The 12,365-nt window shown below is 43.4% G+C and overlaps 1 protein-coding gene and 1 non-coding gene across 2 annotated transcripts in view; one reads left to right on the forward strand and one right to left on the reverse strand.

Moving 5' to 3' along the window:
• The window catches only part of LOC124798613, a 381,611-nt gene that overhangs the window by 208,706 nt on the left and 160,540 nt on the right, over positions 1-12,365 (reverse strand). The gene's annotated exons all lie outside the window — the stretch shown is intronic.
• LOC124799728 lies at positions 11,124-11,230 on the forward strand. The gene has a single exon (XR_007017076.1). It is a non-coding gene; the product is annotated as a U6 spliceosomal RNA (small nuclear RNA).

Raw genomic sequence — 12,365 nt, forward strand, 5'->3', positions numbered from 1 at the left:
GTCATAAAAAGTTACAAGTAACGGCTTAACTCATATGTTTTGTGTACTACATACCACTACTATTTTCGCTCAATGCATGTAATGCCTGAATGAGATTTTCACTCTGCAGCGGAGTGTGCGCTGATATGAAACTTCCTGGCAGATTAAAACTGTGTGCCCGACCGAGTCTCGAACTCGGGACCTTTGCCTTTCGCGGGCAAGTGCTCTACCAACTGAGTTACCGAAGCACGACTCATGTCCGGTCCTCACAGCTTTACTTCTGCCAGTATCTCGTCTTCTACCTTCCAAACTTTACAGAAGCTCTCCTGGAAGGTAGGAGACCAGATACTGGCAGAAGTAAAGCTGTGACGACCGGGCGTGAGTCGTGCTTCGGTAGCTCAGTTGGTAGAGCACTTGCCCGCGAAAGGCAAAGGTCCCGAGTTCGAGTCTCGGTCGGGCACACAGTTTTAATCTGCCAGGAAGTTTCATGTAATGCCTGTTTGTCGGGCTTCATCCACAGTTCATTGAATACTACTGTTTGCGGAAGGCAGGCTGTATGGAGAACACATCGGTTGGTTACATGGCGCAATCTACGTGAACAACGTATATAAACATCAAGGGAAGTAAACCACTTCAAATTTACATGAGAATTACATAAAATGAAACATAAGTAAAATTCTTACATTGTCGTCCGATAGCACCCTCTATATCTATAGTGGAATAGCCAAATCGCACCAACCATGCTTGTGACTGACAGTTGGCGCCCTCTATGAACTATTTAGTAAATATGATGAAAAATATACTTGTTATGTTTTAATAAAGGGAGATATAATATAAAGATAAATATATTTAAGCCATGTCAACTAATAGGTGTATGCAGCACGTGTCTTCTTGTGTTTTATAAATTTAAAAAAAAAATTAAAAAAAGATTTACCCACCTGACATAATTTAAATGTTTTAATAATAATAACGGACTCACAAGGAGTGAACATTGAAATCTTATTACTTGCTGGCAAATATGAAATAAGTCGGAACTGTAAAAAACGAAAAAACTACTTCCTTACAACATTCGCTCTGTGTGATACGAGCACAATATATACTGTTCGATAACATAGTTTATCATTGAGAAACCAGGAAGAAGGATGTATGTCATGCTCTTGAAATATATTTCTTACATTGGAATATTAACAGCGCTACATTCCATACGACTGATAGGTCGGAAACACATGCGATCTAACATTATAGCCCGTTTCAAGTGAAGTACGTTTTAGCCTTACGAATGCGTGTGTTTCTGTTCTCTCTTACCAATACCTTCCAGGTACTGACCCTATAGTCTGGAATAATACTTTAAAATTGATAGATTGGTTGATTTACGTAAAAATGCTTCTAACTCTATCTGTCTGGAGCTCCATCGCGCAAAAAGAATCACCCGTTTCTTGTTCTTCTTAACCGTCTGCTATTACATCACAACACTTTCAAATCTGTTACTATACATCGATAAGGAGTGCTAACCTCCTCGACATGTGCGCGTCTCAAGAAATCTTGTGCACTTGGATGGGCGAGGACTCGGCAAGCTCCATTCATTCACGAGACGCGGAATGTAGTGGTCTACTCCTGGTCGGCTGCATATTAAATCGGTGACGGTGCTGCAGGGCGGGTTGGTCAATGACAGTGTGAGGGGGGAGGGCTATTTAAGTCTCTAATTTTACCCTAAGACTGTGAGAATGCTCTGTGACTCCAGTCAGCATTGAGATAGATCATAAACGTAAATTAAGCACTATGCTCGAGGTGTTACAAATATGTAGAGTGCTGTCTAACACACTTTGATGATGTATGTGTTCGAGAATTAACACTGAATGGATGTACTGCACAGTCATCTATCCATATTCGCGATGATACTTGCGAAGTGGAGAAGGGTGGTTTAGCTATGATACCGAAATTGGGAAACATGCTGTCACATCATTGGTCAGTGTTGAAATTACTGTAGACTTGCTAAAATTGTTCACACTATCAACTGTAATGCTTATTATTTCAGTACATCGGCGGTGTCTTTTCCATCCTATCCATCCACTGGCACACTGTTGGTTACCGCATAATGACTGACTGACAACGCTTGTTTGAGCTGGAGAAAGAGTTTTGTGGAGGGTCGCACCTTCTGGGATGGCTAGCACAGAAACAGTGATCGCCTACATGACTGCAATATGAGGAATCAGTCGAAATGGAACGCAAACCAATCAGCTATTCCGTCACTATGACATATGAGATTAAATGTAGAGCTCATGAATTACCTTCGAACTGTAGTTTGGAAACCCCCCCCCCCCCCCACAACGCCGCAAAACTCTTCCAATTTCCTGACTTTTATTTAAAATCATCCAGTGTGTGTGGTGTGTTATGGTAACAGCAGTAACAACATGATTTACACCATGCGACGTCTAGTTTTCTGCAAGAGGTCGTGGATCAGACCATGTTAATGCCAGTTTATAACCTGACACAGACCTCGAAGTCGTGGCGAAACAACAAAATGTTTGGCAGTGTACAAAGCGTGTTAGAGCAGAAAAAGAACAATGTTTCATACAAAATGACAGGGTCACAGGATGCGTCTCTTGCGACTTACGGTATAGTCCGCGGGATACGATCATCCTCCTACAGTACAGGTGATGAAACTTTAAACTGGTCTGTGCAGTTGACCAATACCCGTATATTTAATAGGATCGTCACATGTGCTCAATGCCTGCATGCATGCGGATTTGTTTTCGATATGTGGGAGGAGAGAGATGCAGTAAAAATCTTATAAAGTTCTCTATCGGGTGAAGTTAATGGTGTTTTCATAGTTTATAACTTTTCTCCATTAGATAGTACAGAATATCGAAGAAGGCCTGTTGGGAAGATAGATGTGAATGGACGTGGATCTGTAGTACTTGTATGTAGTTTGGGGACGCACCACAGTGCAGTAGCAAAAATCCTTGTCCTTGTCTCAGTTCCCGTTTCCATCGAATGGCCAAAACACTGTCCTGTCGCAGTAACGCAGCTTTTTGTTGTTGTTGTTGTGGTCTTCAGTCCTGAGACTGGTTTGATGCAGCTCTCCATGCTACTCTATCCTGTGCAAGCTGCTTCATCTCCCTGTACCTACTGCAACCTACATCCTTCTCTATCTGTTTAGTGTATTCATCTCTTGGTCTCCTTCTACGATTTTTACCCTCCACGCTGCCCTCCAATACTAAATTGGTGATCTCTTGATGCCTCAGAACATGTCCTACCAACCGATCCCTTCTTCTTGTCAAGTTGTGCCACAAACTTCTCTTCTCCCCAATCCCATTCAATACCTCCTCTTTAGATCTATCCATCTAATCTTCATCATTATTCTTTAGCTCCACATTTCGAAAGCTTCTATTCTCTTCTTGTCCAAACTAGTTGTCGTCCATGTTTCACTTCCATATATGGCTACACTCCACACAAATACTTTCAGAAACGACTTCCTGACACTTAAATCTATACTCGATGTTAACAAATTCCTCTTCTCCAGAAAAGCTTTCCTTTCGATTGCAATTTTATATCCTCTCTACTTTGAACATCATCAGTTATTTTGCAGCTTAACCTGTTTCTAATGGGTTGTGGAAGGTGATAGATATATTGCCCTCCGACTCCTACTCAGTTCCGACTTAATCTGGAACGATCACATGCATAAAGCTGAAGAAATAGCAGCAGTTGCAAAATGCATGGGGGCTACCTAAAACGAGGTTGGAATTTTACTGTAGCAGATAGGTTCGAGAAAGGTGACGCGTTTCGAGATATGAGAGTGCCAGAAATATGATTACTAGTGGCTGTCATCAATAAAGGACTTGTCCATAGGATCCAACGCAGGTATGTGCTTGAATGGGAGGACTTGATTCCAAATCCCAGACAGCATTTCTAGCGGATAGCGTAGCACTAGAGATCTGAAAAGCTAGTGTACATTTCTTACGACTTCAATCAGCATGCCATCCACTGTTTCTGATCCTTCTCAATCAAGCACCGCCTATAGCCCAGTTGATATATCACCGAACCTCTGACATGGCATCGAGGCAGAATGTGTTACAAATACTGGAGAAATGTCTAGCGGCGGTGGCGTGAGGGAGTTGCAGATACCGGTTTCATATCACGTTCCTCAGCTGAACCACTCTCTAAACTGGGTAATTTTATTACGAGGTTGCACTGTCGGAGACGTGTAAGCGCACTGCTGGTCTGATACTATATACTGCAGCGATCACCGTCTATATTCAGTGTTACGGTATTTGTCTGGACTAAATAACAACCTCATTCAGAGGTAATGTCGTACCTCGATTTGTAAAGCGGGTATAGCTTTTAACTTGGATACTTGTATGCACCTGTAGAACCAAGACCGCTTGTGATGGTAATACGGTTGTGTTTTTTAACATCTCACTGTTTTTAAAACGATTACGCCTCTCTTTCTAGTACATAGTGGTACCACTCGCAAGAAAACTTGTAAGACATGTCCACCCATCGTTGATTTTCAGTCAGTATTATTTCGTATGGCCAGCAATCAGTTATTGGCGAAGTATTATACTTTGTAGTAGGGGATGTGTGATAGGTTCGCCTTGAGCTTCAGGCTTATAAAGTATGTGTTTGTGTTCAGACATGTGCAAAGGAAGGTATGGATTTGACGTGGAATACTGTGATGGTGAAGGGAGGCGTATGTCAAATCATAAGAATGGTAGAGATATTTCTATTTCCAGAGCCACGGCAGTCATCAGGGTGTATTTCCGATACTTTGCTCATTGCCGAATGTCATTCAACTGAAACGGCAATCCTAACATTTTATAGTAAGTATAGCGATAAAATATATATGTGACCGATTTTGCAGGATGATTCTGTCTATGTGTGGTCTGTGGTGGGCATGATTCACGTTTCCCATTACAGCAGGAGCCGCCCGAATGGAAAGGCCTGTTGGAATGCAGGAATGTAGCTGAGTCAACTGTGTCGTTCTCTAGACGGCCGAATAGCGAACTAATAATATGTGTTGGACAGCTTTCGTGATCGCATGGAAATTTGAGAAGATTCAATATGAACGTGTGTTTGCACTAGACCGTTATTAACTCCCATGTAAATTGTTCGGTTGACTGCTTCTGCACATATCGCGCCTTTATTTATTTGAGGGAACATCGATTGTAGTGTGTGCATCTAGCAGGTAAAAGACAGGTGGAAGACAGGTTTTCTGGTTTTCTAGATATGAGAAACACCTTAGCTGACGTTGTAAATTATAGGGATGACTTGGAATCTGTCACATCACCGACATCACATATACACATTTTACACAAACACTGCGTTCAGTAGAGGCACAGTTCGGAGACAGCAATTGTATTAGCATGACAATGCACCCTGTCACAAAGCAGACACTGTGAAGCAATAGACTGTGGACAATAACATTCCTGGAATGAACTGGCCTGCCCAGAGTCCCAACCTCGACTCCAGACCCCAGCGTTCAACATCAGTAAGTTCTCTGGTTTCGGCTGTTGAGGTAGAATGGGTTGCCATTCGTCCACAGACATTCAGACACCTCATTAAGAGTGTTCCCAGCACAGTCCAAGCCGTCATTAAGTCGAAGGCTGGTCACACGCCATATTGACGTCCACTAACAGGTATCCCGGTACCTTTGACCAGACAGTGTATACCCTGAATTGAAAAAGTCAGAGAAGATCTAGAACCAGTCCAGATAAATTACTCGGAAGTTTCAGTCAGAAACTTATACAAACGTATAGTTAGTGAAGTCAGAGATCGAAACTGCAAAGAAAACAGAAACAAAGTGAACTAAGGAAAGAAAGAATTTATGGGGAAAAATTATAGCCACATGGAATCTCAGAAAACGGAATGATCAAGCTTTGACCCAGTAGTGTGCAGTCACACATAATAGTTATAGAACGCTTTTACTAATTTTTCTCTGTTTTTTTTTGGGGGGGGGGGGAGGGGGTAATCATGAGCACAAGAGCCCGACTCTTTTTAACCTGCGCCTGGATAAGTGTCAGAAAAAGTGTACATTGAGTTAATAGTGTCTGCGCCTCAGCCAGATAAGTAATCATTTAAATACATGATTATTATTTAGTTAATTAAAAATATTCTTTATTTATTATTATACATAAACATTCTTAATGTGTGCTTATTGGTTTATTTATTGGTTTTAGTTGGTTTAGTTTAGTTCCTTATTTCCTTTTATCTTTACTCTCCAGAAAACCTGGAAAATATTTCGTTTTAAATATTACAGGAGAGCAAGAGACGTATTCCGCAGCAGCGATCTCGCGGAAATTACTCGTCGTTATCCGCTCCACTTGAAATCTGTAAAACCTTTACTCGCTACGCAGATCGTTTGGCACAACTGTAAGCTGTATTGTTTGATGAGTGTGGATGATAGATCCAACAATTTAGCAAGTGAAATTTTATTAATTCGGAGATAATCCCTCGGCGATTTATGACCATGGAAAATGCAGGTTCACTCTATAGTTCCAAACTTCACCTCCGAGCGATATACGTCTCGCAATATCTGCACTGTGATAATAATTTCGGTATGGAGATATACACACCTTAAATACTTTATGTTAGATATTGGATTTTATTTTGTGCAAAAAACGATTTGGACATTTGCTATGTACCGTAATGGTGTCTCACAACAATACAATCTCTCTCCTCCTCTGACACGTCCGATTTCTCCATTTCCTTCACAAAGAGTCCCTAAAACAAAATCTTTGGTTCGATAAGACACCGAGATGCGTTCGTAGCACGGAGCGTCCGATTCTAGCAGTCGGTATATGCTGGTCACTACAATATCAATTCGTCGCACTTAAATTACAGTTTTGCATACAATGGTGCACCACTCAGCGCTCAACAAAGCACTTAGCAAGATTTCAATTCTCCAGAAAATTGTGAGTGTAGTGATCTGGCACAAGCATATTCCTAAAACGTGGCGGACAGCCCCTATGATGGAGTTGTAGCGGGCTAACAGCATTCGCCAACGCACGCATTATGCGGTGACCCCAGGCCCAAGAGGCGGAGCTGGGAGCCGAGGCTGTGATTTTCGGGCTCCTAAACAGCAGAGCAACCCGCGTGGTCGGCCGATCGTGCGTACCGAGCCGGCGGCCGTGAAGGCAGCGACCTTGCGCAGCTTTCTCCCGGCAGACGAGCAGAGTACGGCAAGCGAAAGTCCTCACGACCCCCTGCCACTTGCGCCGGCAGCACGACTGCGTCAATCAACCTCTGACTCCTAGGCGTGACACCTCAGCTCAGGCGATGACGAGAGCTAGGCTAATGGCTGAGTCCTATTCCTTTATGCAATGGGTACTAGGAAAGTTTGGCAATACGACGCAGCAGTTAAGTCGCAGGAGACTGAGTGTGGCTGTGTTCTGAGAATATTTCATATTTGCATTGTAGCGCTGTGCCAAGTCTGTGGGCACAGTCGTTCAGTAGCAGGGTTAGTTTGAAGTGCTTGCCATGGCATCGTGGTCACGAAGTGAGACTCGGGCAGTTTTGCTGTACAACTTCGCGAGTAGTTTAAACATAGACCAGTGCTTTGAAGAAATGGCTCTTACACTCGGTGATGTATATCCACATCGTACAACTATAGTCAGGTGGTACATGGAATTCCGAAGAGGAAATTTCACTCTGAAGGTTGCTGACAGGACGGTTAGGCCACGATAATTAGTTAAGGAGGAAAACATTGATGCTGCGAGGAAAATGCTTGACGAAGACAGGCCAGTGACCTATAAGAAGACAAAGGATACCTTAGGGCTAAATTCACCAGCAGTTCGTTCCATTCTGCCTGGTCATTTGCAAGTAAAGAAACTCTTTTATCTCTGGGTGCCGCATAGACTGATGACACGACGTGTGGCATGGTGCTGGGAGATGTTAAAAGTTTCTAATGGACAATCTCAGTATGTGAATAAAATCATGCCAGGTGTTGAGAGTTGGCTGTAGTATTATGACGTGCCGACTAAGACTCAAAACAAAGTTTGGGTTTTTGGAGATGACGACATACCCGTAGCTGTCAGAAAACCCCTATCAGTAAAGAAGAAAATCATAGCTGTTTGTTTTTTTTTTTTTTTCAAATCGAGTGGAATTGTGGAGCGTATTGTTTTAGACACACAGAAGACAGTGGCATCTAAAAAGTACACTGAGCAGTGCCTGCCCCAAGTCATCCAATATTTGAAAAACCTGCGACTGAAGTCAAGAATGGACATTTGGTTGCTCCACCACGACAACGCTCCAGCTCACCGCACTAAAGCATGCGCCGATTATTTGCGGGGTACAGGACTTAAACTTCTTGAGTACCCTTCTTTAAGTCCAGACCTTGCTCCTTGTGACTTTGCACTGTTCCCGCACGTGAAAATGAAGCTGAAAGGAGTGCAGTTTTCAAGTGATGAGGACAATCTGAAGGTTTGGCACAACGAGATTGCCTTACTCCCTACAGAAACTTGAGGAACTAATTTAGGGATTGGTTTCGCAGGATCGAGAGGTGTATTCAATGTGAGAGAAATTACTTCGAAAAAATTAAATAAACAAAGCTATACTGCAAAACTTTCCTTGTACCTTTTCTCGTACATACTGTTATTGCTTTCTTATCTTTTGTTTTGGATTGGCGTAGAGCCTTTAAGCCGCAAACCATGTAAATAAAACATAACATAAACTAACATATCGCTTAAGACATAAAGGTGAGCAGAAATATTGCTTAAAACATACAGAGTAAAAGTATCGCTTAAAACTTGAAGATCGGATAAAATGTCGCTTAAAACGCAAAGCACATTGTTGCTCATTGAAACTGTGGCCTCCCTGACATCGGTTTGCTGCAGAGTATTTGAACATATTCTCAGTTCGACTATAACAAATTTTCTTGAGACCTGAAGCTTCTAATCACAAACCAGCACGATTTTAGGAAGAATCGCTCATTTGAAACTTGGCTTACCGTTTTCTCACGTGATATACTACGAATTATGGATGAAGGGCAATAGGCAGATACCATATTCATAGATTTCCTAAAAGCGTTTTAACGGTACGCCACTACAAATTGTTGACGAAGGTATGATCATGCGGAATAAGTTCCCAGAGATGTGAGTGGCTCGAAGACTTCTTGAATCCTCGACGGCAAGTGTTCATCAGAGACGAGGATATCGTCAGGAGTGTCCCAGGGAAGTGTGATAGGACCGCTGTTGTTCTCTGTGTAATAATTGACCTGACGGAAAGCCAGCACGTTGTAAGAAAACATGACTACATCATACCTAGAAAGTACTCAGATTGATCGGCACCAACAAGTGTCGGTGCGGAAATTTTTCAAAATACGAGTAGCACATCTCGTAAACGGCTGGCACTAGAATCCTACAACAGACTCCACTGACATTCTAATTTATCTTACTTTTAGTTTGTTAAGGTCAATAGGAACCGTTATTTTAAAAAAATGTATGTTTGCATAGAAAATACACTTTGTAAGTATATTACAATCTGTTTATTGGCTAACAGTACGAACCCCTTACTACTAATGCATTCTCTGAAAACCTCACACCAACAGCGCCTTTCATTTCCGCAGTATTTGTAGTCCAAGATCTAGATGATTCACCCTGTAAATGAGGTAGACGCAATTGAATAGTGGTTACTTTTTATGGCTGGTATTAGAAGGTGAAACGTTTACCAACAGCTGTTGGAATTAGACACCTGTAGGATCCGCGACAATGCTGCTCGCCTTGGCCGGCATCATACAAATGTCGTTCGAATATGAAAAAGATTAGAGGAGCATTACTCAACGCCACCAATATTGTCAACGGCCACACGCGACTAGCACCCAAAAGAACAGACATGTTATTCACTCGGCCGCGTAAGACGACACAGCCATGTCACGTGCCTTGAACAAGGAAATGGCGTAACTTGTGACAAATCAAGTATCCATATGGACAATGTAACGACGTCCAGAACATCACTCCCTATCATTACAGTGCTACATCGAAAACTGCACTAGACACAAGGGTACTGTCACATTATCTTTTCGCATGAGTCCCGGGTATGTTTACATCACCACTGAAGACATATTGATGTGTCGTGGCTTCGAAAAAATTGGTTCAAAGGCTCAAAGCACTATGGGACTTAGCCGGTCGCTGTGGCCAAGCGGTTCTAGGCGCTTCAGTCTGGAAACGCGCGACCGCAAAGGTCGCAGGTTCGAATTCTGCCTCGGGCATGGATGTGTGTGATGTCCATAGGTTAGGTAGGTTTAAGTAATTCTAAGTTCTAGGGGACTGATGACCTCAGATGTTAAGTCCCATAGTGCTCAGAACCATTTGAATCATTTGAACCACTATGGGACTTAACATCTGAGGTCATCAGTCCCCTAGACTTAGAAATACTTAAACATAAGTAACCTAAGTACATCACACACATCCATGCCCAAGGCAGGATTCGAACCTGCGACCGTAGCAGCAGCGCGGTTCCGGACTGAAGCGTTGAGAACCGCTCGGTCACAGCGGCCGGCGGTGGCTTCTATAAGAATAAATATTCAGAGTCTGTGGCCCTAACATTTCTGACGTGTTAAGGCCAGCCAGAGGCTGTGCCCTGTCTTCGAGGTCTCCGTTACATTTCGACAAGATAATGCAAGGCCACATGATTGAGGTACTGTTCTGACACACCCCGATACAGCGGGTGTTAGACTGTTGCCGCGGTCATCACAATCTCCATACCCCTCACCCAAACACTTGGCTATAGGTTGTCTAGAGATTGCCACTGCTCTGTCACTACGATTCGCCGAAAATGTCACAGAGTTGTAGCAGCATAGAATGATGTCCACGTATCTGTTTTGCAAGCGCAGTTGGACTCGATGTACAGCCAGGTTACAGCCGTTGCTCCTACCGGAGGTGATAGCTCTGGGCCGGCCGGAGTGGCCGAGCGGTTCTAGGCGCTACAATCTGGAACCGCGCGACCACTACGGTCGCAGGTTCGAATCCTGCCTCGGGCATGGATGTGTGTGATGTCCTTAGTTTAGTTAGGTTTAAGTAGTTCTAAGTTCTGTGGGACTGATGACCACAGCAGTTAAGTCCCATAGTGCTCAGAGCCATTTGAACCATTTGATAGCTCTGTCCACTGAATCTCCCACCCTGTATGTAGGCAAGGTCCGCCTCTGTGGCATACTGACTTTGGAGGTACGTATGCTAAAACTGGAAAAATACGGAGAAGATTAGCATGGATCCTGCGCAAGAATGACACGCAAAATCATGAAATAAAAAAGTTGCTGCAATAAAAGCGTGTATGACTGCTACTGACTGTTATGCCGAGGACGCAGGTTCGATTTATGGTACTGCCAGGAATTTTTGCTTGAAGGGAGAAATGAAAGTATCTGCTGTCAGCTTCATGACGTCATTTGAGGAGTTGCCTGAGTGACAAATAGCGGCTGTAAGGTCAGGGAGACTGACAACGGGCTGGGAAGGTATGTGCCGACCCCAAGTTTAATCACGTATTACTCTTACCACACTATATGTGCACAATAGGTAAAATTTCGTCTCCTATTATTCTTCTACATCCACATCTATATCTACATACTGCAGTTACTGCCCGCCATCCATGTGGAGCACGTATTGGTCTCGCTGCGGACTTCTAGTACTCAGCCACACACAATTGATTTCGTCAAAGTGTACGGGCCTGAAGATGGCGTTGACGCAACGTCGAAACTAGTAGCCAAATAAATATGAAGTCTTAAGTTCTTCTGGAGGAGTTTCATTTTTAATAAAAATTATACCAGTTGATATCCCACCATCATCCAGTTTAAATATGGATGTACGAAGAAATTTAACTATAGTTCCATTCAACGTCACCGTGGAAGGTGACGCACCTCCACTTGCCAACATCTCGCCCATTATCTTGACACCCCCGCGTTGGGGGGTCAGAACAGCGACCCCCAGCGTTGAAATCACGCAGCTTGTATATGGATGGCTGAGGAAAATATTTCCGACTCACCAGTACTCAGAATCGACACGAAACGACCTCCGGATGTGTCGTAAATGGCGCGAATGAAATCACCCCTTCTCTTGAGGCGTTCATTTTCACATATTTCGCGGTCTAAAACGACAATTTTCAATTATATATGCAACGGCTTTCTTGACAACATTTGACGTCTCTGACGCCTTCCAAACGATTGAATGTTTCTCCAAGTACATTACGGGGCTGCGACCCCAGTGAACGTGTCGTCACCCATATGGAGTGTAGCCTGACCGTAATTTATGCTCTGGTATACAGGGTGGAAAACCATTCGACGAAATCTGAACGTGACCCGAAGCGGAACAGTGTGTTATGCTTTTTCAACGCCCCTTTTATGCGCCTTCCTGTGGTGTTTCCACGGAGGGGGAGGGGAGTGCGACATTGACACACGCGTG

The sequence above is a fragment of the Schistocerca piceifrons genome, chromosome 5, assembly GCF_021461385.2.
Source record: "Schistocerca piceifrons isolate TAMUIC-IGC-003096 chromosome 5, iqSchPice1.1, whole genome shotgun sequence".
Taxonomy (NCBI): Eukaryota; Metazoa; Arthropoda; class Insecta; order Orthoptera; family Acrididae; genus Schistocerca; species Schistocerca piceifrons.